This window comes from Buteo buteo, chromosome 15 (assembly GCF_964188355.1).
Source record: "Buteo buteo chromosome 15, bButBut1.hap1.1, whole genome shotgun sequence".
Taxonomy (NCBI): Eukaryota; Metazoa; Chordata; class Aves; order Accipitriformes; family Accipitridae; genus Buteo; species Buteo buteo.
This window is the reverse complement of record NC_134185.1, coordinates 12,734,081-12,750,928: the sequence shown is the minus strand read 5'-3', so window position 1 is coordinate 12,750,928 and position 16,848 is coordinate 12,734,081.

The window sequence follows — 16,848 nt, the reverse complement described above, 5'->3', positions numbered from 1 at the left end:
TCTTCCTATACAACACTTACCCTAGAGGGCTCCCTTTTGCCGTGTACCTAAGGAAGGCGGCATGTCATCAAGAATTAGGTAGAAAGGGCTTGTGAGATTAATCTTCCTATTCCTCCATAGTGCAATATTGTTTCAATAATTATATCTATTCAGAGGTTTGCCCAACCTAACTCAAATAAGCTTCCTCTCCTTCCCTACAGATGTGGCAACAATCTAGTGGGCACTCTGCAATCAGTATTTATCCACTTAGGAGTCGTTAGGATAAGTCTGGCCATTTGCTCTCTAAGTTTAGGACAACCAGCCCATTCTCCCCATAGCTCATGCAAGGGAGCTTGGCATGAACTGATCAGGCTTCTGGAAAGTCATTTTGCTGACTACTGAAGTGGAAAACAGGCAGCGGTGGAATTGGCATGGTATTACCAGCAAAAGTACACAGAATAGGTGAGAGGAGCTCTGCCTCACATATTCTGGTAGGAGGTTTTTGTTCTAAGAGGTGAATTTCCAAGTAGGAGGGCCCATTCATGTGCTCCTGGTACAGAGCCAGCGTTACAGAGCTAGTTCACAAGTCGCTGAGATGGCCACTAACCTGCTGCCTCGTCCAGTGCTCTTACATGGGCTTTTGCTGCAAGCACTTTAAAATTAGTTTTCTTTTTTTCTTTTTTCTTTTTTTTTTTTGCTTTATGCCTGAATGCCCTGTTTTGGGGAAAAGACAATCCTCAAAATAATAGAACTGAAGATAGGATATGATCAACTGCCATACAGTAGCAGTATAAACTCTCACTGACCTGCATGGTGGCATGGTCCCAAAGCACTGGATTAGTGAGGTTACTCTGCACATGGGGCTTTGCATAAGGAGAGGCTAATATGTTTCTGCTGGTCTGGCAAAAATTCATAACAAATCTGCAATGCTGCTTCAAAGATCACCATAAACAATTCAGTGCTCTCGTTAGTGTCTACACCCTGCAAATGTTTAAACCACAAGAAACCACAAACCGCAAGAAACCTGTGAACTGAATAAACAGCTGCTGCTCCAAACTCAAAATCAAATTTACAAGATTCTGCTAATATACAGGCATTTGCATTGCAAAAGCAGATTTCATATTACCGACATCTATGTCACAATTAGACTATGGCTGAGCTTTTAGGTGTTTAAGTGAATTCATGATAATATACTCAAGAAAATTATCGCTTCCATAAAAAAAAAAGGCAGCACTAAAATGTCAAAAGATAAAGTGGTACAGGATGTGGATGTATTAACATCTCAGGTAAATGGCACTCATTAGCTACAATATTTCATACATTACAATTTAAGGTATGCACATAAGAAAAAACTCCCTTGGGTTTTTGTAGCGCATGAGCTCTCTGGGTCCTCCCCCGTGTTGTTGCCTGAATTGTTTTAACACAGCAATTCAGTATGTAAATCTAGCCGTCCTCACACTGAAGAAAACACCACCCTTAGAGCCCTGGCCCTTGAACTCGCTTTTGTTACTGCGTACAGGGCAAGCAAAGAGGAACAGCCACCAAGGGCACATCCAGCCCGTCCCGGAGAGCGGCCGCCGGGGGATACTGGGGGATCCGTGTCAGAGCAGAGCAGGTATGAGGTAATCCTCCTCTTCTGGTCCCTCCGCTCACCTCACAGTCACCTGGGGCTTGGGGACCGCTGAAGAAAGCATGAAGGATCTGAAGCTCCTCGGTGGGGCTTTCTGCCATGAGTTTCTCTCGGTGAGTCCCCAAATCCGTTACACCTTTCCGACAGGAAGGGCAGGTCTCACAGAAGGTGCACGGCCATGCCCGTACAGCCCTTGGTTGCTGAGAGGGAAGGACTGGGGTGCTATTCATTGAGGACTGGTGTCATCTTCTGGACAACGAGCCATGCCTCATAACAGTTTCGATCATGCTGATTACAATTACCTTAGTAAATAAAATGGGCCTGAGAGTGCTTTTTAGGTCTGACACCCACCCGCTCACACCGCACAGGTAACCCCGTCCGGCTGCTGCAGCCTGTTAGGAGTAGTTCTGGTCCATGTCTCAGCATCGACAAGAGAGTGCTAGTGTGCCAGGAGCTTGCTAATTAACTGTGTGGACAACGACATGCCACTGATCAGTCCCTTTCCCTTGGTCTCTTTGAGTTTTGTAGCAGAAGCATGGCTGTTGGGTCTGAGCTTCGCAGAAGGAGAGGCCGTAATCCCCAGAATAACGTCGTTACTCAAAGCTGTGCTTGTGACTAAAGGAAAGAGTGGGTCAAACGGAAGAGATCGGTCACAGCAGAGCTCACTGTTTTTCTTAGCAAAACCTGCTGGGCTCTGCAGAAAGGTGCAGAAGGGAATGCAGTGGCGGAAGAGATAGGCACGGGCCAAAGCAGGTGAAAAGGAGCTGAAATTCCTCGTGTAGGACTCAAGGAAGGTGGAGAGACCAGTTAGTGCAATGGCAGATGAAACAGAGGAGGAGTCTGCACTAGAAAAACTCAGCATCACGCTAATATTTCCATCATCAGTGATGTCCACAGCATGGAAAGGAGAGAGACATGGCTGAGGAGCGGGTCAAGAGAGGAGCAAAGAGATGGTAGATGCTGTGAGCAACGAGGAACCGGGCTGGAGCATATCACGGGAGCGCCGGTGTGTTTCCCCTCCGTGTCAGGGGCTGCGGGTGAAGGAGAGGAGCAGGAGGCAGGCAGCAGGGCTGCACCTTCTCTGGCACGGCCTCACAGCTGCCATCAGCACCACCGCCCTCTTTTTTCTCGCTGTCTTGTGGGAAAGCGCGCTTCTGCCAGTTCGGACTCTTGAGAGGAAGAGCGCTGACTGGGTCATTTTATCAGCAACCTGGCTGTCAGTGCCCCCCGTTAGGGTAGTCGCTAGCAGAAGGCATGGCCCATCTCTCAGCAGATGCCCTGACCCTGTCCCACCAGGTGGGCACCAGCCAGCACGAAGGGAGGTATGGCCAGAACCCAGCTCGCCTGCCCGTCGGTAAACCTGTGCATGTGCATTTCCCATTTGCTGAAACAATAAAAGTTCACATGAAATGAGAACTTGGGTCTGAGCTGCCTCCAGCTTTTGTCAATTTGAACCACCCTAAATTTTTGCCTTTTAAAATTCATTTTCTGTAATTCTGACATGAAATGAAGATCTGAGTCCAGAACTTCACCTTTGTTTTTTTAAGGTGCTCTAACAAAACATTCACCCTAAAGTCTGGGACTCCACCGACTTCAGGTTTGATCTTTGCATTGATCCAAGAGACAATACTCTAAGAAAAAAGTATGGACAAGAAAAATGCTACTGGAAAGTCAATCTTGGACAAAAAGGCGAACAACTGGTGTTGCAAATCTCTCGTGGGTCCTACACAGGCAGCCGTGTTGGGGACGAGGGCTCTATAAACACAACAGCCACTAGATGCCACTATAGGTATGCCTTTATATTTAGAAGCAAGGGTTTGGGTTTTTTTGTTTTTTTGGTTTTTTGTTTTTTTTAAAAAAAAAAAAACAACAAAGTGAACCGTCAAGGTTTGCTAATTTGAAAATAGTCCTTTCAGTTATAGTGTGTTTTCTTTGTACAGGCCAACCTTGCTTTAGAATTGCATTTTTCCTGGGCAAACTTTCTGTTACCTTTCTCCATGCATGATCACCATCCTCACATACAACATATAAAACTGTGCTTGTGTGTAAATGTGAGTATCCCTTTGTGTTTTGCCTTTCCTGGGCCATCCTCCTCAGGAACAGCTAAAGTAGAAATTATCTTTGGAGTTCTCACATATGTCTTTCAAAGGCACTTCTCTTGCCTCCGTCAGGGAGACATTCACGTGTCACCTCAGGCAGACAAGTGTATTGCAATATCAGCAACGTACTTTGCTGCCTGGCACCCTCAGCCACGCACTCCTGTGCCCACTGACCCCATTTCCCACCCGGGAGGGTAGGACCATGGCTTAATCTGCTTTCACCCTACGGCACAAAGCAGCTCTGCCCGTTGCAAAATTGGGAACGGCCCAGGATCCTTCAGGTGAAGGAGCCTTCACGCCGCGAAGAGCAGCTCAGCTGCAGGGAGGGCAGGAGGAGAAGTGGGCCCAGGCAGCCCACAGGCACTGCCCCAAGCCCCCACCACGTCCCAGCCGTCCCCCGGTGCCCCCAGCGCTCTGCAGTGCTGTAGGAGAGGAGCAGCCCCACACCAGGGCTCGGCTGTGCCTCTCGCAGCAAAAAGGGGACTATTCTGCATCCCGAGGCACGGTCCACGTGCCCTCTCCAGGCGCCAGCAGCCTCTCGCCCACCGCAGAGGCCGGACGCCCACCCTCACCTCCATCGTGCTGCGCCGTCGCAGCCGATGCTGCCACGAGCGGGACACACACGCGCTGTTTGATTGAGCTCCTTCCTCCCCCATCTCACGCAGGCAGCCAGTGAAAATAACACTGGTTGTGAAGGAGAAAGCCTTACCCCCACCCACACATGACTCAACCCAAAACCCTCTAAGCCTGCAGCAGTGGTCACTGTGCTAATCTTCAGCACGGCTCAGCCGGCTCGGCGCGTGTCTATATGGGTCATGACTGTCATAGGACGTGCTACCACTACAAGTGACCCTGAGGAAAGTAGGTTTTTCTTGCTAGCTGCCGGTGTCGCAGGCTGGGGTCTGAAAATTAAGCAATGCTTTCTCAGCCTCGATTAGCCTTCTAATAGATGTCTAAGAGACATCTATTTTAAGACTAGATGAATCTCATCACAGATGTGGATGTGGCATCCACCATAATTACCCACACGTGAATAAATGAATGTAAGTCTTGGGCAAAAGGCTTCATTTTTGAAATTCCAGCACAGCTTCAGATGTTCAGCATTTACAACTGAAAAGCCAAACGGAAACTGCAGCTACTCACTGACAACCCACATCATGTTTTAGAGCTGGTTTTGAAAAAGTGAAGAGGGTATTTGGTCAAGAACTGGTGGTAAATACTAAAGATTTTGGTGGGTTTCCACTCTCCATAACAATTTCTGTTGAACGCAGTGGAGGTCCGCAGGATCTAGGTGGCAATTTGAGCACTAAGGAAATGTGCCATCATTACTGGCATTGTACCTCCAATTTGTTACCATGTCACAGTTAACATAAAAAGCATGTTTTTCTCCTCATCATCTTCCAGTTATTTTTAAAATGGAAAGCAGAGCCTTAAAAATGAGACACTTTAAAAGTTTTCTTTTCTATTTTTACCTGCACAATCGAATACTCTAAATCCAGAGCTCTTTCCCAAAGGACATTAATAAAAACTGATAAATTCACAAATGGATGGAGAGAATATTGGAGCTGAGTTCTTGTTGGGCAGACATTAAAAAAATGAGAAAAAGTATCAATTCTCATGTGCGTCCTCCCCCTTGGGGTGGTGCAGACACACGCAATCCTCATCTCATTTGCTGTAGGGTTGGTTGCCTGCTTTACCCTCTAGAGATGTGCTAGCAAGAAGTCCCAAACCTTCCCAAACCATTTGCAAATGCTTCTAAGTGAAGCAGCTATCTCTATTAAGGCAACAAAAACTAAGTTTCTTTCCCATGCACTCTTGGGATACTCTCTATTTTGGCCCATATTCAGGAAGGCAATTAAATATGTGCTAACTCTACGCTCATGAATAGTCACATTGAAATTTAAGGAATTACACATGCCTAAGTGCTTTCTTGAATGAAGCCCAAAGTTTGTATCCCAAAGAGAGCTAGAAACACTGTGGCTGAAAGCCACACGCCGCTCTGAGGGCCATGTCAAGGGAGCTACAATTCAGCAGAAGCTCCCAGGAGGGTGTGGGGAGTAAGGGAAGGGAGTCTGGATTTATGTCTGTTGCAAAAGAAAACCCACCATTTTCCATTCGTAGGCACTGCCCTACCCCTCTGGGGAAAGTACATAGTGTTTTTCTTTCTTTCCTGTTTCCCGTTCCTAAACCTGGTAGCATTTAAATAATCCCTGATGCTCATTATTTGGCAAAGTTCACCTATAGGATCCATCCAGTCCCCAGCCTTGATGCTGTGCAATATGCATGAGGACGATACAGAGAGACCTGGAGGATCTCTGCAAACAAGGTACGGGAATTTGGTTGGAGTACTTACCTACATCCATGGCCTTAGCAAAGGCAGGTAACTCTCCACCTCATTTTCCCCAGATGATGACAGTAACTGCCCAGGAGTAGTTATGCTAACAAGTAAAACTCCTTTAGGGCTATTTACCTGTTGGAGTCCATGCTTGCCTCAAGATTCATAGTGTTCCCTCTTGGTAGCAGAGCTGCTGTCAGAATAGAGAATCCTTCCTAACTGGCTACCATGGGGTACAGTAATTTACAGTATCTTCTGCCAAAAGACCTCCACCATGAAGACTAAGTTGTCTACCATGTTAGGCACCAATCTTGCACATGCTGATGCAGTCCAGCAGCTTGTATGTGCCTGGGTTGGGCTGGATTAGTCAATAATCTGAGAGGAATGGGTTTGGCTAGGTATCAAATGCATCCTGATGGTATTACTAGGTGACTTCCATTTGCTTCACTTTTTGCTAGATGTCCTGATACCTCCTGCTTTGTGCAAAATACAGCAGTATGTCATTTAGCACAAAAGATCATTTTTTTCCCTGCTGAGTCACTTGTGGACATGCTCTACTAGGAGTTGATGAATGATAATGTCACTGTGAAGGGACACTTGGGTGACAGTTGATAATCATCGCCTTGGCAGCTTCTTGGGAAGAGGCACTGAAGTCAGCACACACCCTCCACAGGCGCCGGCGGCTGGTTCACCTGCCTGCCACAAATTTCCTCTGTGGCTTCGGACAACACACCCAGCCTCCCAGCACCTCGTGAACCTTCCTTTTCTCCATTCCTAGTCCTTTTTATCCTTTCCATTTGCACTCTCCACTGTATCTTGTATAGTGGGAGAAGGCCTAGTGCCATCAGGCCCTGCTCTTGGGTGGAGATCGTCCGCACCACCCAGCAGAAGAGGTCATGCAGAGAAGTAAGAGACTTCAGACAAACCTTTCTCTTCAGCTCCAGCAATTGCTGCCCTTGATTTGCCAGTTTGATAATGGTGCAAAGGAAAAAAAGCGGAAACCATCTTAACTCTTATGACTGGTTTGAAACATGGATCGCATTATCAATATTTTTTCTGTTTGGTATTTACCCTTTTTAAATGCACAGACTTTTGGTTTCTGTTATGTAGAAAACTGTTTCGTGTAGTGACTTTTGGTTTCAGTTTAGCTAATGGGTGTGAAAAGAGCACTTTCTACATTTGGACTCGTTCATTCACAGTTAAGAAATCAGTTGGGAGTGGAAGAAGCAGCAAAGCTCGTTTCCTCTTCCAGCCTGTGACTAGAAACAGGTGGGCAAGGTCAAGACACACTCATTTTAGAAACATGAAGGATGTGGGTGAGATTTTCCAAACTGCAACTCAAGCAGGTAGCGTTCCCACTTCACACAACTGTCACCGATTTCCAGTGAGATGCTTTGGGAAACTCCACAGAGCACTCATCTGTATCTTTAAGAACTTACATGTCTTTGAATATCTAGTTCACAGTGGCCAGAAACAGCCTGTCCGTTCATTAACTACAGTTACTACTTCCCTTATTTCATACATCCGTTAGATGTAAGTAAAAAACTTGTTTTGATGCCTCGTCTATTCAACCTTCCCCACAAAACACTGAGCACATTTGAAGCAGTTGGCGTTCTTTTATTAATAGCAATTGATGGTAAAAGATCTGATTTGTGTATTTTTAATTGACTTTCTACTTCCACCCATCAACTGCTTGACAAAAATCATGGAAAAATTAGTTCTCACATGGCGAGTAAGAAATGGTGCAATTTATCATTTGCTGATATGACACTTGTGTGTCTATACCTACAGTGTTGCTTGTGATCAGGGAAGTTAGATATTTCCCTTGCTCAATCAACTGGTCCTGTGCCCGAGCATCAGAAAGGGGCTCCGGGTTACCTGCCACCCACTGCAGCAAGTAGACCTTCATCCCCCCTAGGACCTGCCTCTCCAACACAGATCGCCCGCCTTCCAAAGTTGTTTTGCCAGGGCACCAGCATCAATAAAACTTGTTCCCTGGACCCTTCTGCAAAAGCAGAGCCCAGGTGGGGTTTCACTACAAATCAAAACATCACTGCAAATGTTTTCTGGAGGCTTTGCTGAGCTATGCTTTGTCCTTTGCTGAAGTTCCCAAGTTATTACCTGATCTGTAACCTAAAACTGGTTTCCGTGAGAAATATTTTCAGTTTGTTTGTTCACCGAGGTCAGAAGATAGCAGTCTGGCACAAACGTCCTGTACATTTTACCAACCTCATTTTTTATATATAGCAAGCGCTCCTGTGAAATTGATTGATTACAGTTGGCTGATGAGCGTTATTTCTATCAGACAGTGAGATCACCTTGCTAGTGTGGAGACTGTTTTGGAGGAGGCTGCTGTTTTAGGCTTGCTTGAGGTGTGCCCACAAGTCTGTTTATTCTCATGTATCTTATGTGGTCAGGGTGGTGGTGCTGGAGTTTTTCATTGCTGAGCAATTTCTTCTAGTTTATTAAATGAATTTAGTTTCAAATGGAGTACTGGGTTTTCGTTTGTGGTGCTGCTTTTCCTGTTACTGTTGTTGTGGTTTACCGTCCACATTGGGGTGTTCAAAAACTGCTCTTCAAACTTTACTAAGCCTGTTTTGTGATTTGTGTTTTTACAGTTCTGAGCATTTCTTAATCTCAGGGTGCTGAGCATGGGCTGGGACTCCTTCCAGGAGGAATTACAGTATATACAGCACTGCGGCAGTGCTGGACCCTTGTGACTCCAGCCAGACACATTTCAAGTCCTCCTTGGGCCAGGAACTGAGAGGATGCACAGATCTGTCCAGGCAGGGCTTACGATAGCAGTAAGGCCTCCTTTAATATACAGATACTGTTAAGGAGTTGCATTTCCAGATCGGCTTCTTCCCTACAACTAGCAGTACATTTTAATCACTAGAGCAACTCATTAGAAAAAAAAAAGAAATATCATACTCTTTTTCAGGCTCAAGCAATGATTTAGAGGATGATGTTGAGCAAGTTTTGGTACTGATTTTCCTATTTGTAAGATAGAGATACTAAGATTAATCACAGCGGACCAGTCCCTCAAGGATGTCACGAAGGTTAACTCCTATTAGAAAGTATTCTGAGCTAATCAAAGAAAAGGTGCTACCCACGCATACATAGTGGGAGGCCTGGCATTTTTCTACTCAGCTAATGTGACAACATTTGAGATCGTGACTCTAGCTCCCAAACATGAGCAATAAGGGATTTTGGTCGAGGCTGTAGGAGTGACACAACGTGAGGACACATCCTTGGGCTCTCAGGAAAAGGATAACTGAGGACACCATCTGCACAGCCCCTCAATGGCCAGCCGAGTAGGACCTCCCCGTTTTCATGTGCATATTTTCATCAGTGCACATTTCCTTAGGCTTCAGACAGGTACAGTTTAAACAGCACAAGAAGCACAGAAAACAGAAAGATGCCCCCCTTTCCTTTGTCAGCAGCTCTGCATCACTTTTTGCTTGGCAAGGGCAATATATCTGACAAAGGCTGCTCCGTAGGTATTTGCAATCATAAAAAGGTCTGCTTGACTACCGTCACCTCGAGACTGGGTCTGAGCCTCCCTCAGAGGTGCACAGCCGCTTCTGTTGGTAGTCCCCCCAGCAAGGTGTACGCTGTGGGGTCACCACAGCTGTGGAGGAAGGGAGAAGGAAAAGCTGCTGCAAATGCCCCAGCTGTGCCCTCTGCCTTGCTGTCATCTCACGTCCCTCACATCAGTCCTCTCTGCTCCCAGCCCTGTGTTGTGCTACCAACCCCACGACCACCCACAAGAGTCCTTAGCTCCCCTTCATCTCCACTCGTCCCAAACCCCAGTTACTTCTTGCTTGCTTTAAGAGTGATTCATTGCAGTTGTCTGCAATGACTCCTCTTGCACAGCCTCCCAACCTCCACCACCGTATCAGCTCCTGCCCACCCCAGTCACTTCCCAGCCATTTTTCCAGCACCCTCCCGCTCTTAAAGACCATTACGAAAGGTGGCTAACTCCCAAGCTGACTTTTCATTCGTTTTAATAGACAGGGTGCATTCCCTGTGCCATGTCTTTTGTGTGTGTCATGGTCACCATCATCATTATTTCCACTATTCAAAAGCCTTTAAGGCTCTTTAAGACAAAACAATTTTGCCATTTAACAATGGGAGGCAGAACCCTGCCAGTTTTCTCAGTTGAGGTTTGGTGCAAAATAAAGACTGGAAACCACTGGCTTAACCAGTTCTTAAACCTACGGTAATCTGCAATATGTTCCAGTGCTCAGTGGTCCTTATCATTAGAAAATGTTTCTGATGGCTAAAACAAATCTTCCTTGCTGCAAGTTAAGCTTGTTACTTGTTGTGCTACTGCCAGCAGATACAGACAACACTTTATTACAGTTTCCGTTGCAGGTACCTTTTACATATTTGAAGGCAGTTGTCTTGGCTTCTCTTTTCCAGACTAGAGTGTCTTGATTTTTCCCCGAGTTCACATTTACTAGACCTCTGATCACTCTTGTTGCTTTTGTCTGAGCTTTCTCCAGCACATTAGTAGGGGAGCTAAATATATCGCTGCTCTTCTTTGAGATTCAAATCGGCCTTTATGCTATGAATTATCCCGAGAGCTCCCATAGGCTTGGTTACCAGCCTATTCACCTAAATCCTTTGCTAAACCACCACTTTCTAGAATAAAGCCCCCATTCCTGTAGGTAAGCTGCCTTTATTTATCCCTAGCTTCATGGTCTTTCATTTGGCTGTCAAAATGTATACTGTTTAACTGACCTTCCTTTAACAAGTAATCCAGATCAATTTTTCTAGCTGACCTACCCCTAATGCTTCTTCACCAGTTTTTTTGTTATCTGCAGATCTTCGACCAGGACCAGAAAGGAAACCTGTGGGACCCTGCGAGGAATATCCCCCAGGGTGACAAATTCTCATTTACAGGCGACATTTAATCTGTTCAGTATGGGCTCTTTTGGCTTTGCACTTCTCATTTATTTTCACAGTGTCATGCACAGTGAAGTCCCATGTCTTACAAAACCCTAAAAGTGTTGTGTCATCGCATTTACCCTTACCAAACCTGAGATCTGCTCAGGAAGCAATAGCAAATTGCTATCTGGAGGGAACCTCCAGCTTTCTTAGGGAGTGACAAAGACTTCAAGAAACCAAAGGTGGTGTGCTGCTTGGAAAAGAAAGAAAAAAAATAGAGGCAGGAAATCTGTTAGACATAAGAGGAGTGTATCTGCACTCATTTCATAAAGATATGAATTAAGGACTGGAACCAACTATTGCTCTTAAATTGATTGCATCTGGTAAGCATTAACCGAGTACACATTTCTGAACTGTTTGCTGCTTTTTTGATCCCACTGGGTAGTCAGCTTCTGATATTTCCACTGAACCATGTTTAATCATGTTTAGCAATATTTTAGTGATAAGAGTTGGTGGTATTATAGCTCCGCTTCCAGTCTTTGATGCATATGATTGTATTACCTCCTTCTTCAGTGAATGCAAAAATCCTCTGGTAACTTGTACTATTGACGTCTGAGGAAGTCAGGGCTGTTATTGTTTCAGCGTTCAGCATGCTGCCGCTGCACTGCTTTGATCCATGGCCTTACGTGGCTTTTTAAAGCGGAGGAGGGTGGAGGGAGAAGGGTTACTGGGCTTGTAAACATTTCTATTACATCAGATTAGTTTCCCTGCCATGTACAATCTGCTGGTGTGACTCAGACTTTCACATTTTATAAAGTCAGCTATGTCTATAGGGACTACAACCATTCTGAGAAATTCTAGATAAATGTGAATTAGTTTTATTCTTATCTTATTACACAATGTACAATTGTACAAAAAATGCCCTTTTGTTGACTTTTAGTGCAGATGTGCAACCACTGTCAGATAATGAGAACAACGTGTTCCTCCCCTCACCAGTTCCTTTATTCTTTGGCTGTGAGTCTTAACCCAGGTTTAGGACTAACCCATGCTCATTCATGGTGTTCTCAGCTGCTCACCACCCACCTCTCAATTTATTTATTTTTTTTATTGAGGCTGCACAGCCGTGATCTGAGATGGCTGCCACTAAATAGTTGGAGTGATGTTTCTCAGAGTAGATAATTCAACCACTTTTACTCTGGGGAATAGGGCGTGCTTTTTCACAGTTATAAGAGCTGGGCAAGACAATTTATTTTTGCCCTTGTATTGGTTGAGAGCACTGCCAGTAGCACAGGTAAAGCGATAGTCATTACCAGCAAAAATGTTAATGTCTCATAGGAAATAATCTGGGGCACCACGCGTAACATTTTCCCTTCAGGACTTTCTGGGCAGGATTTTCAAACACTCCGCTTTGTGGCAGCCAAAGTTTGCAACTGCTCTGTTATCATCTCCCACGTGTTTTCTTGCCAAACGTTTCCACAGTTGTCTGCTATTCAAATAATGTCTTACTAATGCGGTGGTCATTTTGAATGTGTGAGGGAACAAGCAGGGTTCAGGGGCTGTTTGCGGAGATCCTGAGCAATAGGTGTAATTTCTTCAGCATTGGAACACACCAAAGAGTGGTTTTCTTTTTGGATACCCTACCTTACACAGGCACATCACTATTTCTCGTGTTCCTGGCAATGGTAAACAGGACCTACTCGCTAGGCCCAGTCAGAGGAAGCAACTGCGCCAGATCTTTGAAGAAAACATAATGATGATTTGGCGGGAGGCCCCAGATACTCCCCCAGGGCCCTGCAATGCATCAATCCTGCTCTGCAGCACAGGCTCAGAGGCAAAACAAATGTATTTGGAAAGCACAGACAAATAAAGGCAGCGAGTGAGAAAAAAGATATTCAGGAAATCATGAATGATCTTTACCACCCCCTCACGTAGTGGACAGGGCATCGTTCTGTAATTGCTAGTCCAACCACTAAAAATCATGCGCAGACAAGAAGCTATTCAAGACGTTCACTAGATCAGCCGTCACGGCGGGCTGGAGCCCGGAGATATCTGCTAGGGTCACGCATGAAAAGCCATTGTCACACGCATCGGGGTTGAGGCTGGTCTTGCGTGGGGATGGGAAAGGGGACTCGAGTACAAATCAAGCAAGAAACCGCATGGCTCAAGGCTGGCAAGGATCTACTCTTCGTTCATTGCCTGACCTTCCCGAGCGAGTGCTTAGGTCTTTCTTTCTGCACCTGTATTTAATCACGCGCTCAGGGACAGTTTTGAACGCGGAAGCCTCTTGGAGGACACCCCAGTCCGTGCCCCCCCCGTCCTTCAGGCGAAGGGGGACCTCGGTGGCGGGTCCGGGGGAGCGGAGTGCTGCCAGCCCATCATTCACCAGGGTGCAGCGGGCCGGCGGCTGCGGGAGAGGTCGGGGAGCTTCCATCCCTCGGAGGAGCGCGTCAGCACAGGATGTCAGCCTAAATATGCTCTATTTGTGGAAAAGCATTTTCTTATTAACCAACCTGTGTTTGACATGGGTTTTACTGAAACAACAGCCTTCCCCAGGGCAGGTAAATGTGACTGTGGCAGCAGTTAGCGTTCCCCGGGGCCTTCCTGCATCTAGGATACAATTAGATAAATTTGTCTGCAAATGCTTTAAATATTTCAGCTGGTATGCCATTAAGGAATAAGAAAGGGTTTTATATGTTAAGAGAGACTCAGAGCACTGCAAGGCAGCCAATATCACAGACAAGGCATAAGAATGATTTGGGATAGATAATGGTTGTGAGTAATGTTATAAATGATCTCATAGGCTTTTTTTTTCTTCTGTGAAGTAAATGACCTTCCTTCTTCCACTTAGGGAGCCGTGTGGCCATTACAGTGTGAAAAATGTCTCTCTCAGCCAGAACTGCTCAGAACATTTTTACTGAGGTCCACCAGATAATTTTAATGACATTTGCTCATTTTCACTCAGCTCTTTCATGTGGTCTCACCAGGTCCCCCTCCCTTCCAAGAAAGACATGGGGAGGACAGCAAGGGACAAGGGCTCTCTCACAGGGATGCAGGCGGCTTCATACATCTAGGTCTTTTCTGATGTCTGAAACATCATTTATACAGCCCACCTCTCACCTTTACCTTTTCGACTCCAGATTCAGAGCTAGAGCTCTCACCGACAGCAGCGGGAAGATTTACTTGTATTGCAGCTGGATTTGTAAGTGCTAATGAGAACCACGGCATAACATGACGAGACACTACACCCCTGCAACAGAGAAAAACCCCATCCCTGTTTCAAAGATCTGATGGGCAGCAAGATGTGAACATAACGTGCGTGCGAGGACACAGGCAGTGGCCGTCTCTGTGAGCGGGAGGCCCTGAGCAAGAGCGTGGAACCTGGAGCACCGACGTGATGCTGCCACGTGGGTTACGGGTGGGCATCGCACAGCATCAGCAGCTGGCCCAGGCTTTCTCCTCACCTCTCCACGCCAAGTCTTTGCAGGGGCCACGTCTCCTCCTCCTGACGCTGTACACGTAGCTGTGAAGCTGTAATGTGGCAGTTTTAATTTGAGATGTGCCTAGAGGCAGGGCTGCCCCGAGATCCCACCTTTGCTCTCTTTTTCTGTGTTAATGCAGTGACAAATAAGCTCCATTTGGAAAAGAAACCCACTTGGGACCCACGTAAAAGCTTGCCTTTTCTCCTTATTTGGTAAAATTTTCCTCCTTTCCATCTCTGTGGCATGTGCAAGTGATGTGAAGAGAAAATACTAGTACCTTCATTAAGCCTCTGTTTTCATAAGATATTTGCACAGGAGATCTTATGAAAGGAGGCCTTATGCCCTGATCAGCTTTTATTACTCTTGATGTCTAGTAATGGGTGAATAGCATGAAAAAGCATTACATACTTGCTGCAAGTTTGAGCATTTGTAATCATGTATTCAAAGCTGTTAGACATCGTGGCTAAAAGTCCAACTAAGACATTTGTAGGAAGTGCAAAACCCCCACAAAAATATTTCAGTGATATAAATTATTCAAATCATTATTAATCTCACCCTCTCTACTAGTCAAAGTCTATCATCTGAAGGATTCCTGCATGGGATAAGATTAAGCACACATGGCAACAATTCTGCAACTTCTTTTGAATCCCAAATTGCTATATTCACCACAAAAACTTTCTTTCAGTCAGAGACCCCTTGCAAATGTGCTTCAACTTAAAATGTCAGTTAAAACACTCCATCAAAACCTGAAGCCCTGCCTCCTTTTTCATTCAGGATTTTTTCTGGCAAAGCTCCCCTCAAGTCGAGACACCACCACTCTGAACAAAAGCTTCACAGTTTGACTCAGTAAACTTGTCATCTTCTCATAAAGAAATGGATAAAAATGCAAACAAGCCGTTGTCCTGACATGTCACGTAGCTTATAGGAAGGACGCTTCATTCAGCCTCTAAGTGGGCCACCGGACCAATGCTGGCAGTGACCAGTGCTACTAAATTTAAACCTTTACTCATGGCAGTCCTACAGTGATTCTCAGATCTCCCTACCTTAAGCATCTGTGGTGGCCACGCAGGGGCAGATGACAACCCAGCTCAAGCTTGCAAGTCCTGATGCATTTCTGTTGCCCATGCCGATGCCCGGGTCTCCCACCCTGCCCCATCCCGTGTCATAGCAGGAGCGTACCGAGGTACATCCACCCTGAGCACTGGAAACCCGCCAGCAATAATCCCACAAGTCCCCATCACTGTTTTCTGGCCTTTCCGCCAGGACAGAACAGTTACTTCCTCGCCTTCTATAGATAAGGTCTGACAGCACTAGAAAATGGGCTGCTTATTGACGCACGGTGAGGGTGGCTCTGGTGCCAGACTATAAGATATAATTAAGATACAGGCAGGTGATTCCCATATGGTGCGGGGTGACCGGTTATGTAAAGAGACCTTATGCTAGACTAGTAAATTGTCACATTGTGTTTCCAGGAAGAGTAGATGGTGTGTTTATGCCATATCAGTGTATACTCTGTGCTGCATTTGACAGAATATTTCTTTCAAGTTTATCAGTGTTTTTCAGAACCTGTAGACCAAAATACCTAATGTCATTCATTTACACTATTCTCAACATCGTCAAATATTGGATCCGAAAATTCACGGGCATTCAGGGTGAAAGATTGCCTGGATTTGAGGTAGATGTCATTGTGCAATAAAATGTTCATGTTTGGAGTTGAAAAAGACAATGATTTAGTGGAGTATTGATTTTTTAAGGAGAGAGGAATTACGATTCGTTATTGGAGTTAGTCCAGCTAGAGATGAGGCAAAGCAAATGAGAAGATTCATCTGCTTATGTTAGGTACTTAGTTTCCCTTACTTAGATAATTACTTATCTGCCGTTGTAGAAAACCTTACAAACGCAAATCCAGCGTCTCTGTAAGGTAGGGAAGCGTCGTTATCTTCTGTTGTGCTCACGGCAGAGGTTCCAGGAGGTTGAGGCAGTGCCCACGTGGTTCGGGGAGGTCCCTCCTGAAGGCCACCACCGCGGTGCAGGCCCTTAGGGCACGCTAGCTGCCATCAGACCAAGGTATGGTTGACCGAACAACCTGCCTCAAAGGGTCGTTCTCACACTTGCCCCATACCTGACATGCCTGCACTTCTTACAGCCTCTGATCCCAACCCCTGGGAGTGTAGACACGTCAGGTGTCCAAACCCCTGCACCCCTCGGCTTCCCGCGATCATGGTGCTCTGGTAGACTGATATGGGTGAGCAGAAAGGGACCTTTTAGAAAAGGGGGTGATAACACCACCCACGTTGTGATCAGACACAGCGGGCCACAGCCAGACTGCTCTCCCCTGTACCAGGAGCTCTGAAAAGCTCTAGAGGCTACTTCCACCAAGCTCAGACCTGTTAAGTTCAGGGCACCTATCATGAACCTCACTTACTTTTTGCA